This window comes from Mytilus trossulus, chromosome 9, assembly GCF_036588685.1.
Source record: "Mytilus trossulus isolate FHL-02 chromosome 9, PNRI_Mtr1.1.1.hap1, whole genome shotgun sequence".
In the NCBI taxonomy this organism is placed as follows: domain Eukaryota; kingdom Metazoa; phylum Mollusca; class Bivalvia; order Mytilida; family Mytilidae; genus Mytilus; species Mytilus trossulus.
In genome coordinates, this window is record NC_086381.1 from 72,402,046 (window position 1) to 72,426,272 (window position 24,227).

Here is a 24,227-nt window from a genome sequence, read left to right on the forward strand (position 1 = left end):
TGACTAATTATAACTCTTAAGAAGATAATGATTACTACTATCTTTTCTGCCACATTCATGATCAATTTATGTTTTCCATGAAACTTTTGTCATATAAATATTTATTAAAACTACTGCAATCCAATACAATATATGTCTGGCATGATTTTTCTCTCCTTTTCCTGTTACGATTTTTGGTATTGTCATCAATTTGTGTTTTAACCAAAATTATACACTCAAAAGAGTTGAAGATGTTTGAAGCTTTTATTTGAATTGCTGCAGCCTGCATTAGCGGATCAGGTATGCGGGGAGAGGGAGTTTTGGTGGTTGAAACCCCATTTTTTCGATTTTTTTTTATTTTGTGGACGTTTCAGGGTGTTCAGTGGTTTGGATCCCCCTTTTGTAGAAAGGCGGGATCCGCACCTAGTCTGATATCGTCAATGATAGTATGATGATCCGATCATTCATCTGATTTTTTTTATAGTTTGGTCTTGTGCTGTGCTAGTTTTTGGGAGAAATGAGCGCACACAGACATTTTTTGCTAGTTTTGGGGAGAAACCCTGCCAAATTCTATATGTACCTGTTTCAAGTCAAGGGCTCGTAGTTCAGTGGTTGTCGTTGGTTCATGTCTGTCAGATATGTTTTTCGTAAATTGTTTTATTATGAATTCGGTCGTCAATTAAATTCGATCGGTATTGATTCCTATTTTCATGTCGGGACCTTTTATAGCCGACTATAATTGCTTAAATCCATTTATTTTTTTAACTTTGACAATCATATCACATCTCCTTATTTTTATATTGAAAACATAAATGTGGTTTGATAAAATGTGGTTTTCACTAACAAAAATACCAACTGTTTCGTTCGTTTGTCGGATGCTATAGTTGGTAATATTGAAAAGTTCCTGAATCGTGACATTGATACAAAGAAAATCATGTTGAAGGATTTTGTGTTTTCTCTGTCTTTCAGATAACAAGTCCTCTCCCATTTAATTTTACTGGAGCTTTTTCTACCAGTAGCTATAGTTTGTAATAAACAGTCATCTTATTTGAAATTATACCACATCTTCTTATTTTAATATCATGTTTATTGACATATACGTGTCTTTTCTTAGATCAGTGGTTAGCTACCACCATTCCACATTCGAATTCCTTGTTATAGTTACCAAATTAAAAATTATTGGGTATGTGTAGATACACCAAAGGAGGGGCTAAATTTCACGAAAAACTTAGTTCATCCTATGATGTATCTACACATAGCCAATAACTTTTTTATTTGGTAAATGACATGTGTCAAAGTTCACAACTGATATCACAGGAAAGAAAATGTGTTACATTGTAGTTTTTGGCTAAAAGTGTGAGGTATCTAACATACACCACATGACAATTTTCAATCTTCTGGTAAACCAATCAGAGGGTCGATTTGGAACTGTGGTGTATGTGTCGATACACTCACACTTTGTCAATAGAAAATCAAACAAACTATGGTACATATAAAGTTACAATATACCGATCCTGTGATGAAAAATTCTTTGTTGTATTGTTCAAGTATGTATGTCCTAAGTCAGGAGCCTCTGGTCTATGTTAGTCTTGTATTTTTTTAATTTTAGTATCTTGTTTACAATTTGGAAATAAGTATGGCGTTCATTATCACTGAACTAGTATATATTTGTTAATGGGCCAGCTGAATGACGCCTCCGGGTTCGGGAAATTCTCGCTACATTGAAGACCTGTTGGTGACTTTCTGCTGTTGTTTTTTCTATGGTCGGGTTGTTGTCACTTTGACACATTCCCCATTTCCATTCTCAATTTTATTTATTATTTTGTTAATTGCTGGTAAATAATATATTAAGTAAAATTCTAAAATGCTAATTACCCTTCCAGAGAATCTAGACTAAGTTTTCGCTGGCTGTATATGACGTCTTTATACTAAATCCATTGGATGTTGGATTTCTACACGGATTGATAGTTTAGTCTTAGATGCATGATTTTTTATTAGTTGTTAGTGGTTTTGGGCTAGCTGGTAGATAACTGCAAGTACTCTCAGATCTGTTTTTGTGTCGGGATGTATAAGTACCCGTTCACGTCCACTTGTATTTTTGTCCATCTGATGAGTTAAGCCTTTTTCAACTGATTTTTTTAGTTCGTTCTTATGTTGAACTGTTATACCACTGTCCTAGGTTAGGGAGAGGATTGAGATCCCGTTAACATGTTTAACCCCGCCACATTATTTATGTATGTGCCTGTCCCAATTCAGGAGCCTGTAATTCAGTGGTTGTCGTTTGTTTATGTGTTACATATTTGTTTTTCGTTCATTTTTTTTTTCATATAAATAAGGCCGTTAGTTTTCTCGTTTGAATTTTTTGCATGGTCTTATCGGGTCCTTTTATAGCTGACTATGCGGTTTGGACTTTGCTCATTGTTGAAGGCCATACAATGACTTATAGTTGTTAATGTCTGTGTCTTTTTGGTCTCTTGAGGACAGTTGTCTCATTGGCAATCATACCACATCTTCTTTTTTATAAGTCACCTTTTCGGTATATATAAATATTTATTTTGTACGATGATTATTTTCATTTTTATTTATGATTAGATTCTAAGCATATTTTGTACTGTCTTTTTTCTTTTTGTCTTTTATACTTATTTTGTGGTTGTTTGTTTATGTGTTACATATTTGTTTTTGTTCATTAATAAGCCGTTAGTTCTTTGAAGTCGTTTTACATTGTTATTTCGGGGCATTTTATAGCTGACTATGCGGTATGGGCTTTGTTCATTGTTGACGACCGTACGGTGACCTATAGTTGGTAATTTCTGTGTCATTTGGGTCTCTTGTAAAGAGTTGTCTCTTTGGCAATCATACCGCATCATCTTTTTTATGTTTATTGTACACATTTTGTTTTTGTCTCAGATATAGTCCCCTTAAAAGGGTTCCTTGATAGAATCTTAATTCTCAAAATGACTGGTTTTGTGCTTATTCTCACTTCAAATACCATAGATGAATATAATAGGACAACAAGAAACAATCAATGCAATGCATATGCAATGTATTTAATAAATTTGGCCAAGCATTTCTACAGGAAAGCTCCCAAGACAGGTAAGACTATATATAAGAAAAGGTTCATGTGAAAATTCAGGTAGCAAACATTGATTTTTCGATGTTTATTTGGCATTTTTTTATCAGTGTTGTGTGACAATTTTGATTGTTTTACAAGGAGCTCCACCATTCTAAGGAAAACGTTTGAATGCATATATCTTTCTTATTATTTTATTGGTTCATATTTACATAATGAATATTTCAGCTATCAAAACTTGAAGCAGAAACGTTATATAGGAACATAAGAGTTCGTCAAAGTTTCCATCAAGCAACTTGTTATTTTGCAAACATTGGAGCACCGTTTGACAGTCTCCCGAATGACCAAATTATTAGAAAACCGTACAGTTCCGTTCCCACACTGTGCTAATGATGATTGTGGATAAGTTTGGTCGAATTTGTCATCATGATCTGTTTCAGAAGAGAAGGTTACAACATTTTACCAAAACATATTTTTAACAAGGCTTTTAAACTATTTTGATCTGAGCGTCACTGATGAGTCTTATGTAGACGAAACGCGCGTCTGGCGTATAAAATTATAATCCTGGTACTTTTGATAACTATTTACACCACTGGGTCGATGCCACTGCTGGTGGACGTTTCGTCCCCGAGGGTATCACCAGCCCAGTAGTCAGCACTTCGGTGTTGACATGAATATCAATTTTGTGGTCATATTATAAAATTTTCTGTTTATAAAACTTTGAATTTTTCGAAAAACTAAGGATTTTCTTACCCCAGGAGTAGATTACCTTAGCCGTATTTGGCACAACTTTTTGGAATTTTGGGTCCTCTATGCTCTTCAACTTTGTGTATTTGTTTGGCTTTTAAACTATTTTGATCTGAGCGTCACTGATGAGTCTTATGTAGACGAAACGCGCGTCTGGCGTATAAAATTATAATCCTGGTACTTTTGATAACTATTTACACCACTGGGTCGATGCCACTGCTGGTGGACGTTTCGTCCCCGAGGGTATCACCAGCCCAGTAGTCAGCACTTCGGTGTTGACATGAATATCAATTTTGTGGTCATATTATAAAATTTTCTGTTTATAAAACTTTGAATTTTTCGAAAAACTAAGGATTTTCTTACCCCAGGAGTAGATTACCTTAGCCGTATTTGGCACAACTTTTTGGAATTTTGGGTCCTCTATGCTCTTCAACTTTGTGTATTTGTTTGGCTTTTAAACTATTTTGATCTGAGCGTCACTGATGAGTCTTATGTAGACGAAACGCGCGTCTGGCGTATAAAATTATAATCCTGGTACTTTTGATAACTATTTAACAAGATGGCCCAATAATGACCAAATTTGGTTAACTTTTGCTCCAATGATTTTAGTAAAATTAAAGGAAGGACAGTCAAGTGATGAGAAAAGCTCACCTCGCTCAGCTAATAAGATGAGATTATTTTTTTAAAATGCAAGTTCACAAGAAAGTCCTAATGGTAATCTGAGACTACTATAACAGTTATAGTAGTCTCAGTGGTAATGTGTCACCCTATCCCAGACTCAATATTTTGACTCCAAACACTAGCATTCATAGCGTAAGAACCAGTATATACCAATTTTAGGCCTAAAATAAAATATTGTGTGTTTCCCCAATCCCGACCGACCCTGCAAAAACAGTGCTACTCATAAAATTTTATTGTCAAAACTAAGTCAAATATTATTTTATTCATTTCCAATTTCCTGGCTTGCCGGATTGTATGATATTGTTCAAGCTTTTTGGAAAAATAAAATTATTTCCCTACCTACCAACCAACACCTGACTTGGCAGGGTCGGGATTGGGAAAACAAATAATATATTAATTTAGGCCTTAGAGTCTAGTTCCACTTTGCTGTGCTTCAAACACTGACAGGAGTACTGAGGCTGTTTTTAAAAAGTTTAAAAGAGGCTTGGATATAAAATGATGTATGCCATTATAGAATGGGTTAGTGACCTTGCTTGTGATCTACACCCTACATAAATTCCAGCATTCTAAGACTGATGAAACGTATATGAAGGATTCGATCTCACAAACATGTTTAACCCCGCCGCATTTTTGCGCCTGTCTTAAGTCAGGAGCGTCTGGCCTTTGTTAGTCTTGTATTATTTTAATTTTAGTTTCTTGTGTACAATTTGGAAATTAGTATGGCGTTCATTATCACTGAACTATATTAGACTAGTATATATTTGTTTAGGGGCCAGCTGGAGGACGCCTCCGAGTGCGGGAATTTCTCAGTCGCTACATTGAAGACCTGTTGGTGACCTTCTGCTGTTGTTTTTTTATTTGGTCGGGTTGTTGTCTCTTTGACACATTCCCCATTTCCATTCCCAATTTTATGATAATAAACTTACTACAAACATGACAGCAAAGATACAGAAGAAACGTTAGACCAAGAAATTTATATATGTTGTCAGTTTGTTTTAGATTTACGAGTTTACCTGTCCCTTTGGTATCTTTCGTCCCTCTTTTATATAAGACTGGAAAGCAAATTTTCTCAGAAATAAAAGAAACATTAATACAGTGTAAGTGTGCTAATCACTGCATCTTTAACTGTAAGATGATGCTGTTACAATTGATGAAAAGCTGCAACCCTATCAAGTTACTGAGAAGTGCTACAATGTTTATATATAAGCAGCACATAATCAGTAACAAAAAAGGCTGTTAACTTATTAATTTTTGACAGCATTACTTTTAGAAGTTAAAATGTTTACTCGAGATTTTTGAAGAAAATAAGAACTACACAAGAGAAAAAAGAAAACTGCACTTCCATTAGACCAGTACATCAAGCCCTAATAAAGAAATTAACATTCTCTTCCTAACTTCTTTACATACAACTCTCAATATTACCCTCATCTACTCATTTTTTTTCTTTTTCTCCCTATAGAACATATATCCATACATACCACTCTCATTATTTACCCTCATCCACCCTCCATTTCTCTCTTATCCATATCAACCTTAACCACCTATATTAGCCTACTCTGTGTGTTAAATATCCCCATGAAAGTGTTAGTTGATGAAAAGATTTTAATCATGAAGTACCAGGCATGGAAGAATGAAAAATTTCAATACTAAAAAGATCTAAACTTTTCATGTTTTTTTTAATATTGAGCTAATTTGGAGCTGTAGTTTCTATTTAAATATTAAATGGTTATCATTATTTTAAAAATTAAGGTAACAGCCAAAGTTACAATAAGCCAAAATGTGTGATGTAAATTTTGTTTAAAGAAATTATCCTTGGATAACCATTTTGCAGCCAAAATATATATTTAATAGAAAGGTGTAAAAAATATTTTAGAAAAAATGAAAACAATTATAAAAAAAATTACAATAGAAAAGTAAAAGTCCAAAAGTAAAAATTGTCAAAATTTTTAAAAATGCCAAATGGTACCAAAGTACCTGTCTGCTAATGTACTAGCCAGCTGACCTGAGGGTTATCTGGACTTTAAGGTGCTAGTTCACCGAAACAAATGGCCGCAGGGACCACCAGTCTCTTCCTTTCGGAGTACCAATTTTAGAGTCTCTGATTTGACTAAAGCATGGCTTATACAGCCAATATGAAAAAACCTGACCCATTTAACAAATTAAAAAAACCCATCCCCAATTAAAATTTAAAAGAAAAGTTAAAAACACCCCCAATTAAAATTTTGATGAAAAGTTAAAAGCATCCCCAGTTAAAATATGGATAAAAAGATAAAAACATACCACGACTCGGTCGCAGTCTGACCAAGTTACCCTTGGTCACGACGGTCCAACTGAGTGATCGATCTCACTCAGTTCATGCATGGGACAAAGAAAAGGTTTAGACCACGACTCGGTCGCAGTCTGACCAAGTCACCCTTGGTCTGACGGTCAGGGTCCAACTGAGTGATCTATCTCCCTCAGTTCATATCAGTACTAGCAGATACTTGATATGTATGGTACTCAGACCACGACTCGGTCGCAGTCTGACCAAGTTACCCTTGGTCATGACGGTCCAACTGAGTGATCGATCTCACTCAGTTCATGCATGGGACAAAGAAAAGGTTTAGACCACGACTCGGTCGCAGTCTGACCAAGTCACCCTTGGTCTGACAGCAAGGGTCCAACTGAGTGATCTATCTCCCTCAGTTCATATCAGTACTAGCAGATACTTGATATGTATGGTGGGGACGTTACTATACCTAAATGGGAGGTATAGTATCTGTGAACCCTAAACACAGATGGCGACTTAACTTCCCATACATGTAATCAAGTATCCAATGCTATTACTGATAAGTTATATTATGTTTATAAAATAACTAATGAAAAACCTACCACAATAATAAGATAAAAACATTGCATCAAAGTTTCCTGTGGCAAGAAGTGAAATATATTCTAAGTAGTCCAGTTTTAGTTGGTTTCCTTGAAGGTTTTCAAAAGGCTCAAAGAAGATATTACAATGTGACAGTAACTCAACAATAGAGAAAAACCAAAAAAAAAAGCTAAGAAAATGTCAAAGTACTAGTCTTTCCCAATAAACAAGTAATGGTATCTTTTTAGCCTTACAAGTCTTTGCATGAAAAATGTCACATTTATGTCATACATATGCTAGTCTGATTACCTCCGCATAGCTTTGAAATAACCATCAATTGTTGATTATTGTCTAATGACAATGTACCTTCATTTTAAAGGTATGCTGTGCACAAAACATAACAGGTCATGATATGTTCTTAATCCGAGGTTACACAAGGGTCAGATGACAAACAGTGTTATTACTATAGGTCACTTTAGGTTGAAGAGGTTCCAATATAACAAAACATGATACAATTTCAAATGCAGAAACCATTATGGCCTGATCTATGTAAAAAAAAAACAAGCAAAAAAACACAATTCGAAATGATTACAATTGAATTAAAAGAGAACCTCAAAATCGACAGGAATCACCATACCCCAAAATATAATTTAGCAGATGGAGAGTTGTCTCATTGGCATCCATACCCCATCTTCTTATATCTATAGAATCACCATACCCTTAAATATTATTCTGAAGGGATAAATATAACCTGACATTATTACAAGCAAATATCAGCTTTTAGTCTTGTGTGGTCTGACCAAGCCAGGGTTTTAAACTCAAAACTCTTCTTCTCAAAATAACTGAAAGAAGATTATTTCTAAAAAGCGAAACAATAAAGAAACATAAAAAAGTTCAAATAAATGTTTTATTAAAATGAGAAATGATTTATGTCACTAAACAATCACCTTATATAATACTGCTACTTAAGATAAAGGAATATGACAATATTGAAAAAATACACCCTGCTTTAAAAACAAATCATACATTGTAGGGAAGAATCATAGGTTTTTTAATTGTTACAGAAATTTCAACTTTACACTTGTAATGAACTAGCAAACAGGGAAATGTTATTCTACTTGATAACAGTAAATAGTAAAACAAATAATATGTTACATTTTTTCATTTTTTGTGACTTCTAAACATACAAGTAAAACAATACTAGCATTCTATAAAATATACCATTCCTTCTAATGCATTATGAAATACTTATTGACATTTCTTTTAAACTATTACAAAAGAATTCACTTACTAAAATCAAGAGGAGCAATGTTCAATTTCATGGACAGGGTGTTAAATATTATTTTAAATATAAGAAAAAATTTACTTAGTCACAGGAATCACCATAAAATTTAACAACAAGTTAAATCTTCTTTTCTACAAAAAAACCAAGAGTTGTCTCCTATTTTCATTAGCCTTATCATGACAAACTGTTACCAAAAGTACCTACAAATAAGAGAAAGTACTCATTAAACTAAAAATGAAGTCATAATTGGGAGGAAGGGGCGTTTAATATCAGATAATATTGTGAATGGGAGCACTTTTGCAGATGATGACAACGTAAATATAATATGAAATCCAAATGTCAGACCAAACCACTTAATGCATTATCTAGACCTATGTTTACAAGTCGATCATATTTATAGAGCTCTTAATAATACTGGCATCTTACTATATTTACATCTTATATAGCATATCTAACAAAATATATATAAAAATTATATATAAAACTAATACATTCTAATTTATTGCAGGCCTTCCATGCAGTGAACAAAACTAGCTAAACAAGTGTATTCCCTCCCCTTAACCCTAAAACTCCGCCTGCTAGTTTCCATTCATCACAACTTATGCTCAGTTTGTTAAATTTAAAAACAAGTTAAATCTTCTATTTGCATTAGCCTTATCAGGAAATATCAAAATATCAAAAGTACCTACAAATATGGGAGACAACTCATTAAACTCTAGGAGTAGTTATCTGGAATAGTTGTGAATTGGAGGGGGAGTTGTCTCATTGTCACCAATTTCACATCTTCTTATATCTCTATACCTATAATAGGATGGAAGATTGTAAGAGAAGGAGTAAAACAATGTGCCCCCCCCCCCCCCCCCCCCCCAACTGAAGGGCATAAAAATAGAGTTAAACCAATGGCAGCTGATTGTTCTTACAAGTCACATCAAAGTCTTACATTAAACATCTAGTATACATGTACGTCATGTATTAACTAAGACCATTTAGGGGGGAACTGTAGGCCTATGAAATTCGATTGTAATCAACGTATCTGGTTTTAAAGAATAAATCTTTACAACTGGCTCTCCCCCTCTTTCTATCTCTCTCTCTTATAACATAATTGTATTACTTTACTACATATTGTTTTTGGTCAATAAGTGTTTCGAAGTTCCTCAGATCAACACAATTCATTCTTCTGCTTCAGTTGATTTCTAAATTAACTAGCACGCTTGGTCTACAAACAGAAAATAAAATTTCATTCAAAACAAACTAAAATTCACAAAATAATATATATAATGTTGAATATGTCAGAAATTATTTACATTTTATCCATACATGGGGTAACCAGGACACAGAGGCTAAAGAAATTCTTCATATAAAATAGTTAAGAATTGTATTTAATCTTATGGCATCTCAAGTATGATTTACCATTGTACTTACATTTTACTTCAGATATTTTTAAATAAACATGTCAATTTTTTCAGGCACCATGGATTAAAAATGTTCATTTAACCAAATATTTGATGGATAAGGACAATATGCCTTCAAAATAGTTTAACCCTGCCACATTCTGTATGTGCCTGTAATTCATCGGTTAATGTTTGTTGCTGTGTTACATATTTGTTTTGTTCATTATTTAGGCAGTTTGTTTTCTCAATTGATTTTTTTTTACAATTTTCACTTTTTGGCCCATTTATAGCTGACTATGTGGTATGGGCTAATTTTTACTCATTTTTGAAGGCAGAATAGTGACCTATAGCTTTTAATTAATATGTCATTTGGTTTCTTGTGGAGAGTTTTCAAATTGCAATCATACCACATCTTCATATTTTATATCTGTAATTAGGTTTTGTATTATAATAGAAGCAATAAACTAGAACTGTTCATTATCTTTAATGTTACCTTGAAACAAGGATTTAATGTAACCGTCAACATACATACCTTAAAGTTGGTATTATTTTACATTCAGGTCCTACTCTCTTTTCAAAATATGCTGAATAACTGAAAAAAAAATTGAATCCATAACTGTGATATTTTTTAAACTTATTGTAGGCCGCATGTTGACCAATAGTTGTTAACTTATCTTTTAGTCTCTGGTGGAGTCAGTTGTCTCATAAACAACAGCTTATCATTACCAGTTAATACAGATAAATTAGATACAATATTCCTTAAGTGACATATAGTTCCAATGGGCCAAGTGTAAATATCAAATTTCTATGTATATACATTGGCAGATCAACGGGTGTGGGGATCCAGGTTTTGGAACCCCTCCTTTTTTTGTCCAATCAATGCATTTGAATGGGGACATAATAGCTGGAACTCTCCTTTATCCTGGGTTGTGAACCCCCCTTTTTAAAATGGATGGATCTGCCATTGATATACATGTAGATTTATGTTATGATACACATATCACTATAATAAATAATAACCTATAACTAATTACTAATACATGTACATAACATTTTATCTAATAAATAAACTGTAAATTCAGAAATTATCGCATGCATTTATTATTGCGATTTTGTCAATTTCAACTTAAATGCGATTTTAATTTTAAGGATTTGGGGAAAAGGATTTTTATTCAGTTAAAATATTACAAAATGCGAGTTTTAATTATTGCGTTTACAACTCTGTCGCATTATTCGCAATAATAAAAACCTCGCAATAATTTCTGAATTTACAGTACATGTATATTATCATGGCATTATAATACTTCTTAATTTACTAGGCTAATTCTCATGAATTTTTATAGTTTATATTTTTAGTTTATGTATGATTTTTTTTCAGCCTATGAATTCTTATTTGTAATACATGTTTTGGTCATAAGTGTTAATTGTGACCTGTGGAGCAGGAACTGTGTACCCTTCCTATTCTTTCAAGAGCACCATTGTTAAAATTCTCCATTTTGTTAGGTTGATATTTACTCGATCTAGTTTTCTGGTTAGTGTCAGATTGCTCCCTTAAAAATTTATCCCTTTTCTAAACTAAAACAGAATATCAATGAGTATTTTTGGTGCTCCATGTTAATTACTGTAAACCAACTTGTTTTCGTGAGCGATTTATTTTCGTAACTTTCGCAAGTAGAAAAATAACGCGAATATAAATCGTCGCGAATATGTCAATCTTTGATCTTTTCTTAATAAACTTCATCAAGTAAATCAGATAATCACGAAATTAAATAGCCGCAAAGTGGTAAAGAAAGGGTAAAACGCAAAATAAAGTATCCGTGAAAATAAATTGGTTTACAGTACCTTGTGGACTTATGTAATACTATATCCAGACGTGAATTTATACATCAAAATCATAAATACTTAAATGAAATGGCTAGACATCTACTACATGTACTTTATGCATATTTACCTTGTCTTTTGAATGTCAAAGATGCAGATCTGGTAGTGATGTTCCTCATCTGGGAGATTAATCAGTATATAATCATTCTTTACATGGACAGGATCTTGGCATAACTCTCAATCCCAAACCTGGAGAACCAGAGAATCTTTACTCAAGCTTTATTTCCTTTAGATCAATTGCTGATGAGTCAAATACACATTACCAAAAATTTTATATCAAGAGTTTTCTTCTCCTTCTTTCACGGCTGACGACCATCATTCAGTCAGCTATTTAACCCATAACTGGGGCAAGGTTGATGAGTGCTAGTGATTTCCACATGTCGATCGGCCTACACACTTCATCTCTAGGGTCCTTGCTACTCCGAGATCCTCTACAGTCAAGCCTAGGACACTAGATCCTAGTTACCATGTGCTGTCACGGGGAGGCACTGTAGAAGTCTTGTTTGTGTAGAGGCTATGTACTGGAAGGAAAGACTTACGCACTCAGCTTTCTTTTCACCTATGAATATAAGCTATCCAGCGGCAGTGTAAGAGTCTTTGACTCCCAACCACACTAGACGCATACACAAACCTGTGGCAACACCACCAGCACACAAAAAAAAAGGGGGTCATTATTTCAAAATTAGAAATAAGAAGGTTATTTATTAAAATTTAGAAAAAGAAATGACCTTATGCATAAAGTATTAGAAAAATAGACCAAAACTAAAAAACTTAACTTTGACCACTGAACCATGAAAATGAGGTCAAGGTCAGATGACACCTGTCAGCTAGACATGTACACCTTACAATCATTCCATACACCAATTATAGTAGACCTATTGCATATAGTATAAGAAAAACATACCAAAACACAAAAACTTAACTATAACCACTGAACCATGAAAATGAGGTCAAGGTCAGATGACACCTGCCAGTTGGACATGTACACCTTACTGTCCTTCCATACACCGAATATACTAGACCTATTGCTTATAGTATCTGAAATATGGACTTGACCACGAAAACTTAACCTTGTTCACTGATCCATGAAATGAGGTCGAGGTCAAGTGGAAATTGTCTGACAGGCATAAGGACCTTGCAAGGTACGCACATACCAAATATAGTTATCCAATTACATATAATAAGAGAGAATTTAACATTACAAAAAATCTTAACTTTTTTTTCAAGTAGTCACTGAACCATGAAAATGAGGTCAAGGACATTGGACATGTGACTGACGGAAAGTTCTTAACATGAGGCATCTATATACACAGTATGAAGCATCCAGGTCTTCTACCTACTAAAATATAAAGCTTTTAAGAAGTGAGCTAACACCGCCGCCGCCGGATCACTATCCCTATGACGAGCTTTCTGCAACAAAATTTGCAGGCGACAATAAATTAGTATAGTGAACTGTGAAAAAATTATTAGATCACCAAGGAAATAGTTAACTGCATTTTATTCAACATTAACCACCCGAAGCTCTTATATTATATAAAGTTTCTTTATAATTCCTCCCAATTTATAATCAAAGTCAATTCTTTATATCAAAGTAGTATAGTTATTTAACAATATAAAAAAGAAGTTGTGGTATAATTGCCAATGATACAACTGTCCACAAGAGACCAAAATGACACAGACATTAACAATTATAGGTCACCTGAAGCATGACTAGAGTGGCCCCCTTAGGTCATTAGGTCAGTCAGTGAGCCCCCCCCCCTTATGAAAATTTCTGGATCCCCCACTGATAGTAAGCAAGTATATATCATCTGTTTGCTCATCCATCTACAACGTGTACTCTGGCTGTCTCCACAAATAAAAATTTACAGCCAAAATAATACATAAAATTATGTTAAAAAGGTGTTTATCACCAAAAAAACAACCAATCCAATTTCATCAAGATGTTCTTCAAATAATACCTTTTGTAAAATTATTCGTTCAAAATAACACCTTGGTTACAAACCAAAATCAGCTAAAATGACAAAAAAATGCAAAAAATATATTTCTAACTTATTAACTTCATAAATTCCTCTGCATTAGCGCACCCTTGTCACCTATCTTAAAGATATTAAAATTAACATGAAAAAAAAGGTTGTACGGGGATACATGAAGTGCAGATCATACACCTTATCCCTATTTGTCCGCCATTACTGGATATCACACAGGTTCCTGTAAAATTTTGACATCTATGTGTACACTAGAGAGGCATTTGCTATGGTAAAGGTATTTTGAAACTTTTTGCCAAAAAAAACCCAAATAAGTAAATAAATTTGCTATGAAATTTAGTGAGAATATTTACATCGGCAGATTTGATTGCATCAACTACATGTACAAAGTAACTTATAAAATTTGAAAGTATCTTAAATCCTAAAATAACAAAAATATGACAAAACTATAAACATTACAATTTGCAAAAAAAAATACATTTCAATAATTGAACATTTTTTTTCTTTCTTTCTTTTTTAGATTCTCCATTCTTAAACTACTGGAAGTGTTTTGACTAGACAAGAGTATAAATGGAAAATAGAAAGAATTTTTGTAATGCCAAATTCATAAATAAACCTTCAACTTCCAATCTTGTTGAAAATGGAGAATCTTTACAATATTTTTTTTTTTTGTAAAAAAATTATAACATTTTTTCGAGCATACACAAAAATAGTCTGAATTACATTTTTTACTGTTGCAGTTATATAACACTACCATCTTATGCAGCCACAGTTATCTGAAAAAGAAATAAACATTACTCATGAACATTGAAATAATATTTTTAAATGCAAAACAATTATAATGTATAGAACATTTCTTTTTTTTTTGTTATAAAGTGATTTGTTGACATAAATTTTATCATTGTAACATTGTTTTAAAGTATATCAGGCTATTTACATACTTGATTGAATAAACATTTTGTCGTGGTGAACTTTTTAAACGAACTATACAATATAGGTTTTGCTCATTGTTGAAGCATAGGGTGACATTTAGTTGCATCCACATCATTTGGTATCTGGTCAATAGTTGTCTCATTGGCATACATACCACACTTATATGTTTTCATATATGGGGACAACTGAAGATAACAAAAAAACTGAAATCACAAGATTATACATTATACATTTGACATTAATATGCAAGATTTACATCTTTGCCCGACAAAAATATTGGGCTTTATATTGCTCTTGGATGAAAAGTGCATAAATCTATGTATTGATCCTTACCATAAAAGTCTGCTCCAATGCCCACTCCCAGCTTCAATCCTTACAGACAAGCTGTGATGCTAACCTGAAAAATAAAATAATTCATTAAAAACTTTTAAAAGGTTCTTTTCTGGTAATATGTATGTATATTGAAAAGATTGAATGATTGGTTGTTGGTTGCTTAAGTTCCAGTGGCAAATCATTAAATAGAAATGGTCTTAAAATGTTATATATATATATGTCATGAACACATGGATGACAGCAGGCCAACAAGCTAACACGATGTTATGTAAACAATTCAGATCCTAAACTTTACTCTTTTTTGGTTACTGTTATAGTAATAAGAGGAGATTCCTTTAAGTGTTCAAATCTTGTTTTCCAATTAAACATTTATAATATTTTCCAAAACAGGACTAGGGTTTTTTGTGTGCCTGTCCCAAGTTAGGAGCCTGTAATTCAGTGGTTGTTGTTTGTTTATGTGTTACATATTAGTTTTTTTTCATTCTTTTTAAATAAATAAGGTTGTTAGTTTTGTCGTTTGAATTGTTTTACATTGTCTTATCAGGGCCTTTTATAGGTGATTATGGGGTATGGGCTTTGCTCATTTTTGAAGAACGTCAGGTGACATATAGTTGTTAATGTCTGTCATTTTGGTCACTTTTGAACAGTTGTCTCATTGGCAATCATACCACATCTTCTTTTTTATATACTAACATACTGGTACCTACCTTTGTATTAGCTGTATTAGACCACCAAGTCTTTAATTCCCACACCATGAAAACATATTACAGAAGAACCTGAAAAGAAATTATAATCAACACGTTATACATTTTGTAAATTAATTTATCTGTATAATTTACAAAATATTGTTCAGATTTCTTAAAACCCGTAGACAATTGTTATAAATCATTTTTTTAAATCAATAGAAAAGATAGAAAAGTTTAAAAAAAACTTACATTTAAATTTAACTGCATAAAAAAAAATCTGAATATTTTACAGTTATCTCCCATTAGATGCAAAATTGTGTTTAAATTGTACTGGTCTTTTCTTGAAGTTTACCGACTATTTCAAGGATTTACTATTGATATTTAAATAGTAAATCTTGTTCATGTTTCTTGTATCTTTAAATACTAAAATGGTAAATTAATTCATCAATGATGTTTTAAAAGCAGTATTTCAGAAGGGTCTGTTATCTTAAAAGATCTGGCTAAAATAGACTTGCCTTTTCTATTTTCTTGGTAAAGCCTCAGACTTGGTTGAAGATTTAATTGACCATCTTCGTGAGAGCTGCTATTCTGGCTGATAAGGTGGTTCTTCTAAATATCTTATTGTCAATCTAAGTTGTGTCCATTTGGTTTTAGAAAATAACATAACATACATAAAAGTATCAGATGTACTTTCAATTAATAAACTTTTAAAAAAAATTCATGTAATTATTTTAAGTGATGTATCTAGAAAACATCTGATATGTAAAAAATATATGCATAAACGTGAGTATTCCCATAAATAAAAATCTAACATTGAGGAGATTTCAAGTATTTGAAGTTAAACACAGTACAATAAATTACCTCCCTTTGACATAAATTTCACCCTGTTAGAACTCCAAATCTTTGTTTTACATAACAAAAAAAAACAAAAATAGTGTACTGGTAATCAAAATAAAAAAAATAAGTAAATTACAAATATTCAACATATTTCAATAACATTTTTAGTGCAGATGGAGTAATAGCGACTGAATGGTCAAAGTAGTTCAACTACTGTTTCACTAGTCTGTCAACTCTCTGAACCCTCACATTCGTTGGAGGATCCACCAGGGGGTTCTGGGGGTTGGAATCCCCCTTTTTTTGCCTATCAATGCATTTGAATGGGGACATATAGTTAGAACTCCCCTTTGTCCTTAGTTGGGACCCCCCCCCCCCCCCCCCCCCTTTTTTAAAATGCCTGGATCTGCCCCCGACATGGTAGGTGTGTTTAACATCAATCTTAATTGACAAGAGTTGCCAGTTTCTCTGTTAAAGGGAATGTTTTCACCAGGCTGTTTCCACAAATAAAAACTGGCAGCCAAAATATAGCAAACCATTATCAAAGTGGGGTTAAATACCCAAAAGTCAATCAATCTTCTTTCATCAAGATATTCTTCAACTATGCTCCTTGTAAAATATTCTTAAAAAAATATACCCTTTGTTATAAACTCAGCTAAACATGACATTCAAAGGTGAAAAATATATTACAATTTGCTAAAATGACGTTTGTAAAGGTTCTGTAGAACACAGTGTCTAGCCAACTGTTAAACTCAGGCTCAACAAAAAAGAGGGAAAATATCAATAAAAATATTCCTCTCCATCTGATTGTAAAAAGCTTCTGTCCAAGTTTGGTAGAAATCCACCTAAGGGGAATCCAGCCCCTCCCCTTTTCCCTTAAAAAATTTGATTGATTATATAGGGAATCATTGAAGCATGCCTAGAGAGTCCCTCCCCCCCCCCCCCCCCCCCCCTTTTGTGAAAAGTTCTGGATCTTTTGAATTTAATAAATGTTTGCAGACTGTAAATTATATTAACTGGAAATAAAACGAAGTCCATTTATAAGTAAAATACAGATAAACAGGTACACATTTTCCTTACATACTTATTATTATCTCTTGATCATAAACAAGGTTCAGTCCAAGTTTGGTACAAACCCAGGATAGTTTAAGAAAGCTATTAAAAAAATTGAAAAACTTAAACCACAGAGTGAATATATTGTTTCCTGGCAGAAAGTCCAGTTATAAGTAAAAATTGATTTTTTTTTAAATCACAAAATTTACTTCTAGATATTATCTTATGGTCATAAACAAGCTTCTGTCCAAGTTTTGTAAAAATCCAGGATAGTTTAAGAAAATAATTAAGATTTCAAAAACGTGAACTACAGAGTGAATATTTATGACCGCTGCAGCAGCCAAAAGGATGAAGAATTGCTATTTCTTGCTTTTTCAACTACATTCGAAGGCTTGACAAAAAGTGAAATAAATAACCAGCAAAATGCATAGTATTTATTTTTATTTCAATGGTCTATAAAAGATTCATTTATGATAATTCTTATAATAATACTTCAGGGATTGTTGGAGTAATCAAACTATATTGGCATGTTTTAATTTCTACAGCACTTTCATCAGAATAAAAACTTAGTGACAAAAGAGTACAAAACGGTGAAGTGATAATTTGCACTTAATAATTAATGTCAACAGGGGGAATAATGATAAATAAAAAAAATAAAAGAAGATATGAAAGTAAACTTTAAAAGAATGTTAACTAAAATTTGTTGAATAGTGTTTGATCAAATTTTGCAGAGGTACATGCTTCCAATTGGCTTCGCTCAGAGTTACTGCCTCTAATTGGGACCACTCTGCCAAGGGTACTGCTTCTAATAAGTTAAGCAGACAGAGGTGTATATGTACTGCTTCCAATCAGCTTCGCAACAAGACAGAGGGTATGTACTCCCAATTAGCTTCACTAAGAGGTACATGCTTCCAATTGGCTTCGCTCAGACAAACGTACTCTTCCCAGTATTGAAATGGTACGTTAAGCAAGTCTGTACTACATCCAGTGTAGTAAATAGTACATAATTGCAAGTCAAATGTCGTCCAAATTTACAAAAACATATTTTATTTAACATTCTTAATCCAGTTAACTTTCGAATCTACCTTTACTTCTTATTTATAATGTATCCTGGTGGTGACATTGTGAAATATAAATTATCACTACAGGATTTTGTACTATCTTGTAGCTTTAATCTCGATGAAGGTGCCATACAAACCAAATTATGTCTAATTAAATCACTGTAGCAATCCCTAAAGTCTTGTTCTTATAAAACATTTAACTCTGTGTTTTATCGAAACCCTACCCTGCATACATGATCCCTGGATCCACTTTATACAGATTACTATATGTAATTGGAGTTTTGGATCGAAGACACAGATGGACAAATACAAACATTTTGCTCTTTAACATATCATTACAAATTAAACAAAGACAAATCTTATTTTGCAGGTTCCTTTAGCTTATGTTTGTGGGATCTGAAAATTGAAAAAAAAATGCATTTAAAGACCTTGGTGAACCAGAAAAATATATCACACACTCTGCATACAGCATTAACTACTATCATTTTTTTTTTTTACCTTTTAATGAAAATCCATATGATTAATTTAAGCAATAAATAATTGGTTGTCCAGGGGAAGGAGGGACTGTTCAAATCACACCAGAACCAGAATTTGTCCAAAGTACATGAATGCCCCATTCGCACTATCATTTTCCATGTTCCATGAACCATGAAATTCGGTAAAAATCTAATTTCGCATTAAAATTAGAAAGATAATACTATAGGGAACAAGTTGATTGGACTTCAATTTCATCAAAAACTACCTTGACCAAAAAGTTTAACCTGAAACTCCCACTTTCATTTCTATGTTCAGTGGGCCATGAATTCGGGGTCAAAAGTCTAATTAGGCTTTAAAATTAGAAAGGTCATATCATAAGCAACAAGTGTACTAAGTTTCAAGTTGATTTGACTTCAGCTTCATTAAAAACTACCTTGACCAAAAACTAGGTCCAGCTTATGCAAGAAAAATAACTGAATATATGTGAGGGGGATATGATCTTTATTGGGACTCCAGGATCTGGTGTTTTTAAGCTTGGGATTTCAGGATTGACCCTTTCGGGATCCGGGAATTATTTTTTTCCAATTTTGGGACCTCAGGATTTCGTGTTTTTAAGCCTGGAATTTCAGGCTCAGGACCCCTCCTATTCCCCCTCATATGTGGACGCTGTCAGACCAAGCAAATAACAGAATGTAGGATCCTTATGTCTCTCTTTTTTACTTAAGTCAAAGGCTGAACAAAAACCTTTCAATAATTGAACATTTTTTTTTTCTTTTTTTTTTTTTAGATTCTCCATTTTTAAACTTCTTGGAAGTGTTTTCTCTAGATGTGAGTATGAACAAAAAATAGTATTTTTTAAATTTCAAAGACCTATTAACCTACAACTTCCAATCTTGTTGAAAATAGAGAACCTGTACATATTTTTTTTTTATATGGTAAAAATTATAAACATTTTCTCAAACATACACAAAAATAGTCTGAATTACATTCTCTACTGTTACAGTAAAATCATATAGCCCTTTAATGCAGTCACAGTTACCTGAAAAAGAAATATACATTATTAAACATAATTGTCAAAATTGAAATAATATCAATTGCAAAATAACAAATAACTGGTCATTAAAATCATGATTCGTAAAATATTTCTCTTACTTTGTTTAAGGAGGCTTGCAGGTATGAAAAATTCAGCTAAAAATCAAACATTTGTTTTTTCATTAAAAGTCTTATTTCTCTTTTAGTTATTACTTTATAATTTGGTACAAAAAATTACCCTGACAAATCAATTTTGTTTGGCCTCAAATGACCTTAAAAATGTAAACATCATTGAAAAATCTCCAAATTATCTCCCTTTTAGTGCAAAAATGTCATTTTTTGACATCTAAATTGAAATATCTTTTTTAACTCGTCGATGACCTATATTTTTTATTATTGTTTTCAAACAAGCTGTACATAAACTAAATAATTGTAAAATTTAAGCTATTTCTGTTATTTAGTTCTTTTTTTATTTTGATATTACTTATATTTCTATTAGTTCAACAGAAAAAAAGGACATTAACAAAAATGTATGCTTTTTATGGAGGCAGATTGTGAGCTTGAAAGAAACGTGATCCCATATTTTTATTTTATATTTATATTAGGTATAAGATAAAGCTTAATCATAGAACAAAATAGCATAATCCTATGTTAGAAAAAAAAGTTGATTTAGACCTGCAAGCCCCCTTAAAGTGATTTGCAGAAATATTTAACTTTCAGTCTTTATCAGCAGAAAAGGATAAATAACAAGTCAATGATATATGTCTAACATATTTCTTATTTTACATTTTGTTATGTTTGTATTGATTCTTACCATAAAAGTCAGCTCCAATGCCCACTCCCAGCTTCAATCCTTACAGACAAGCTGTGATGCTAACCTGAAAAATACAATAATTAGTCATTCAAGATTGTTCAAAAGGATGATTTTTGGTATACTGTATGTATATTCCATATTTTGAATGTTTGATTAATTTGATTGCTGGTTGCTAAATGTCCAGTGGCAAATTAAATTAAAGTCTATAAATATGTAATAGAAGTTGGAAACAGCAAACCAGCATCCCAACAAACTTTTACATAATCAAATCAGATAATTAAGTTTACTCCTTTAAAGAAAGCAAAGATTCTTACTAAACTCTGTCACACCTTCATGCTTAGAGCACATGCTCAAATACATTTTATAATACTTTTTCTTTTTTTAAAGCAGGACTAACATACTGGTACCTACCTTTGTATTAGCTGTATTAGACCACCAAGTCTTATTCCCACACCATGAAAACATATCACAGAAGAACCTAAACAGAATTAAAAAAAGACACATTATATATTTTACAAATCCATTTTTCTATAAATATAAAGTCACTATATAATGTTGATTTCTTACAAAATGTACAAAATTATAAGTATCAACACAACCTTGTAAGATAAACTGTTGACAGAGATGTCTCGCCTAGCAGTGGAAAATGAAAAGATATCTGATGATTAGCAACATTGCTAATTAAATTCGATAATTTATTTGTAATGCAAATAAATACATAATGTCATTGATCTATAGCAAGAACTATTAACCTGACTAAAGCAGAAAACCTGACATAATAAAAATAAAACAAGTCAAAGGTTTTTGTTTGGAATTTAAGTCTGCACAAAAGTGATGTGCAAATTTAAGTTATCTCCCATTGAATGAACAAATCTTGCTGCTAATTGTACTAGTCTCCCCTTGAAGTTCTAAATATTTTGATCGAAAATCTTGTTCAAGAAAATGGTAATTCAAATTATAAAACTTGTTAAAATTAATACATCAATGGTGTTATGCGTGCAGAAGATCAGACTGGTGCTGTCATGTTGTCTTAATATGCACTTCTTGTCAAATGTTACTAGAACTAATATTTGGGGTAAATAAACTTGCCTTTTTCATTACTTGGTTAAGCCTCAGACTTGGTTGAAGATTTATTTAACCATCTTCCTTAGAGCTGCTATTCTGGCTGCCTTCAAAGGTTTTCCATCATAGTTTTTTATGTGCTGATCAGTCCACTGAATCCATTTTATCTAAGTAATGAAATGTCCTTTTCATTCTACATCATTATTAGTCATCAGAATGTTCCAAAGCATCTCACATTATTTTTACAATCATGGAAACTGAAGAAATCCTCAATTTAAAATACTAATAATTTATCAATTTCATTTTAAAAGTACTGTATACATACCAGATGTGCTTGTAAACAGGTAACTTGTATTTTGATAATTTCAAAATGTATTCTGTACCCCACAATTTCTTCCCCACAATAAAAGTATATTTTAGAACTATGTTTACACCTTTTTTTATTTACAGAGCTCTAGATAATAGCTTTTAATAAGTTACAAGACATCTGATATGAAAATATTTATACTAATGTAAGAAAAAAGGTAGTGTAGTAATATTTATACAAATGTAAGAAAAAAGGTACAGTGTAGTAATATTATACAAATGTAAGAAAAAAAGTACAGTGTAGTAATATTTATACAAATGTAAGAAAAAAGTACAGTGTAGTAATAGTATAATAAACACATATAAATTTTTGAAAACAATTTTCAAGATCATAATTAAAGGGAAAATGTGGGGAAATTCTTGAAACAATTCCATAGAAGCAGGTACACAACTTCAGAATCACTGAATGGACACAATTATTCTGTGAAGTTTCAGTGGTACAAGAAAAAGGAGCTGAAATGAAAAAATACAAATATGATGTAAAATTATATTACATGTATCAAGTATGAAAACTTTACATCTAATAAAAAAAAATTAAAAAGAAAGAATTTAGAACTCAAAGAAACGATATAAATACTGATTCTTTATAATAAAAATTAATTTCAATACTTTATAATTCAAATAAATTTAATACTTTATAATTTAAATTAATTTCAAAACTCAAATGGCACGTAATACTTCAATAAAATAGATTTTTACTTTTTATTTTAGTTTAGAACAAAATTGAGAAAAAGGAATGGTTATTTATATTTAATTTCATAAAAGAAAGTGTTGTTTATTTAAATTCAGAAAAGAAAGTGTTATTTATTTAAAATCCAAAAGAAAGTGTTATTTATTTAAATTCAGAAAAAGGAAGTGTTAATTATTTTGAAATTTATCATTTCATCCAAAAGTATAGGGTTATTTGTACTTCACAAACTTCAAAGCAACTAAACTGTATTAGAACAGTGTGAAATTACAACACCAACACATTACTTACTTCCCCTCCTTACCCAGCAACTTCTTCATCTCTATAACACTAGACCAAACCCTTAAAAACAAGTCCCTAGATTCCCTTGGGGTAACCCTCCCCCAACCCTAACCCTTTAAAAAAAGTCCCTGGACTCCCATGGGGTAACCCTCCCTAATCCCTTAAATCAAGTCCCTGGATTCCCATGGGGTAACCCTCCCTAATCCCTTAAATCAAGTTCCTAGACTCCCATGGGATAACCCTTCCCAACCCCATCCCTTAAAAACAAGCCCCTTGGGTAACCCTCTCCTAACCCCATCCTTTAAAAACAAGATCCTGGACTCCAATGGGGTAATACTCCCCGACTCTAAATCCCATAAAAATAAGTCCCTGGACTCCCATGGGGTAACCCTCCCTGACCCCCAAGCCCTTAACAAGTCCCTGGACCCCATGGGATGACCCCCTCAACCCCCATGCCATTAAAGTCCCAAGACATGTTTTGGGTTAACAATCCCCTATCCCTTAAATGCAAGTCCCTGGAGTCTCACTATCCCTTTCATCAGACCCCTAGGCTTCTCCTCAAGACCTCTGAGCTCTTAAATTCCAGTTCCTGGACGTTGGCTCATTCCACCCAACCTGCTCCAAAGCTCAGTCCCAGGTCAACTATATATAAAGCTGTTGCTATGTGGGGAGAAAGGATAATTAAAGAAAATGAAGCAGAAAACATCAGCAAGCCAGTATAAACTTTACCTTTTATTCT

General features: G+C 32.6%; 2 long non-coding RNA genes across 2 annotated transcripts; both read right to left on the reverse strand.

Annotated features, from left to right (window-relative positions):
- Positions 1 to 9,469: 9,469 nt before the first annotated feature.
- LOC134683356 (uncharacterized) lies at positions 9,470 to 15,911 on the reverse strand. The gene is made up of 5 exons (XR_010101005.1): positions 15,841 to 15,911; positions 15,134 to 15,197; positions 11,953 to 14,643; positions 10,534 to 10,593; positions 9,470 to 9,826 (listed from the first exon to the last, which is right to left on the reverse strand). It is a non-coding gene; the product is annotated as an uncharacterized LOC134683356 (long non-coding RNA).
- Positions 15,912 to 17,595: 1,684 nt separating this feature from the next.
- On the reverse strand, positions 17,596 to 21,571 carry LOC134683357 (uncharacterized). Its single transcript, XR_010101006.1, has 3 exons — positions 21,502 to 21,571; positions 21,091 to 21,154; positions 17,596 to 20,283 (listed from the first exon to the last, which is right to left on the reverse strand). It is a non-coding gene; the product is annotated as an uncharacterized LOC134683357 (long non-coding RNA).
- Between the last annotated feature and the right edge of the window lie 2,656 nt (positions 21,572 to 24,227).